The following is a 2,359-nucleotide window of genomic DNA, read 5'->3' on the forward strand; positions in this document are numbered from 1 at the left end:
TCATTTGGGCTCATGGACTAGATACGTGATATGTTACCCATTTATCAGTGGGTCTTGGCAGACTGGAAAAAATACTACATAGCATGGACCTTTGGGGTCGCTTATGAAGAATAAATTTGTTAATCTTAAATTCAGGAAGGTTGGGGTCCTCTGTAACCATATCTACATATCAGCCATTGCAAAGTGTAAGTAAAAAGATTGCAACAGGCTTTGAGGTAAATTAACCTGAATTTAGATATTGAAATAAATCTGCCCCTCACCAAGTAATTGTCTTAGGATACCATAACTTTATTCCTTCACTTTATTTAAGAGATGTTTCTTTGAGGAAAACTATTCTGGGATTCATCTGGTGTTTGAAACCAGTTTTTTTGTTTGTCTGTTTTTTGTTTTGTTTTGTTTTTTGTTTTTGTTTTTGTATTTTTTTTTTTTTTTGCTGGTGTTTGAGGAGCTCAGGAAAATTGGTTACTATCAGCCACATTCCTCCTTTGATCACAACTGCTTTGAACAATGTCACCGTCATTGCAGTAAATGTCCAGCATCCCAACACGCCTACAGGAGCCATCGGGCTATGTCAGGGCTGGTGTTCTCATTAAAGCAAATCAGGAACATTCCTTCACAACAGTGTCCACAGACTGGGCTCTGATGGGAGGCTGATGGGTGTGAAATGAAAAAAGGGTTTATATTCAAACAAACTTGGGAAATTCTGCCTAAGACAACCAGATGTGTGTATTTTTCTATGCCTCAGGATTTCTCAGAGCATTTAGTACGTCAGTGTGCACTGTGATCTTTGCAAGGGATTATTCAAAATAGCTAGCTGATGAATGTTCTATGGAACACACTTCTGAGGAATGATGCTCGGTGGTAACACTTCACGTTTCATGGCCTCTACCTCCCCACCGAATCCGGTTGTTTGCAAAAATAGGGGGCATAAATAGTAAGGCGGCACCTGAATGAGAAAGGGGGGGAGTGGAAGTCACCAAGTCCTGCTGTCTGTCCGTCATCTTCTGAAATGCAGGGGAATGAATGACTCCCCTGCCCTCACCGCTTTCTTTTTTCCTCCAAGAACAAAAAGCAGGGCACTTGGAACAAACAAAACTGCTTGTGCACTGAAGCAGGCACAGTGGCTCTGAGTTGCTCTGAGGCTCATACCTGAATTAAAGGCGAGGCCACATACGAGGAAATAAAACGGTCTGCTCAGAGATCAAATGCAACATTTGTATAGAACCTTATTCAAAATGGATACAAATGCATCAATTCTTCAGAATTATAGGTGAATCAAAGGAAAATTACATCCAAGGAGAGAGAGCAGCAGCTAGCAGTCTAACCACGTACGGTGCAGAGATGTAACTTTGAAGCTTCTGGCCTAGCGTGCCAAAGAGCCAGATGTGGCGGGTGGAATTATAGCAGCCCCAGCTCAGCATCTGGAGTGTGTAAATCTGTCCCGCAGAAAATTAAGAGGTGCACAAGAAGGTGGTGAGAATGACCAGGTGAAAATATCTTTTCGAAAGAAAAATCACTTTGAAGAACATAGAACATTTGAAAAAATGAAAATTATATCTAGGCTCAAATTGCTCTGTTTAGCAGTGGTGGTGTGAACGGATCATATATGAGGGTTCTTCAAGCTCCAAAATAGCAAAACCCCCAAGATCTTTTTCTTTTCTGGCAGAGGGAGAAAGAGGAAGAGGGGAGAAGGAGGGGAGGGAGAGGCAGAGAGAGAAAAAGAGGAAAAGGTCACATGGTGTCATTGCGCAGATAGGAAGAAAAGGTGATGCTCTGTGACTGAGCTGGTTGTTCCTATTTGGGATCCTGATCCAGTCACTCTGCAGGTGTGGATATATTCCCCAGGCTTCCTTCTACAGATCAGAGAGCTGCGATTATTTTTATTACCAAAACGACAGGCAGTGTATGAAACAGGTGCCGCAGATATGAACGATTTCGTAAAGACAACAAGCCCCACTGCATTACTGCATCACTAATAAGCCTTTATGCAGATCACAGAATCTTCTGGCTTGAAGGGACTTTGGAGATGACTGAGCTGATCCGCTTACACTGTAGGAGTTGCAAGTGAGGAACAGCAAAGAGAGAGACTTGGGTGAGGAAGACTCCGTTGGTGGCAGAGGCGGGGTGGGGGTCAGGGTCCCGACTCCCAGTGCAGCGTTCTCTCTCTCTTTGTTGCACTTCCTGCCTTGTGTGATGGCCTCAGATGCTTTCTGAGCAGGTCGCTCTCCAACAACACTTCACAATCAGAAGTGATGTGAACATAGGCACCTGGTATCTCCAGTTCCAAGAAGTGGTCCTTTACAGTGGGTGGTGACCGTCTGTGCGGTCCCTTTTGCCAAGAAAGAAAGATGAGCAACGG

This window comes from Ursus arctos, unplaced genomic scaffold (genome assembly GCF_023065955.2).
Source record: "Ursus arctos isolate Adak ecotype North America unplaced genomic scaffold, UrsArc2.0 scaffold_2, whole genome shotgun sequence".
Taxonomy (NCBI): Eukaryota; Metazoa; Chordata; class Mammalia; order Carnivora; family Ursidae; genus Ursus; species Ursus arctos.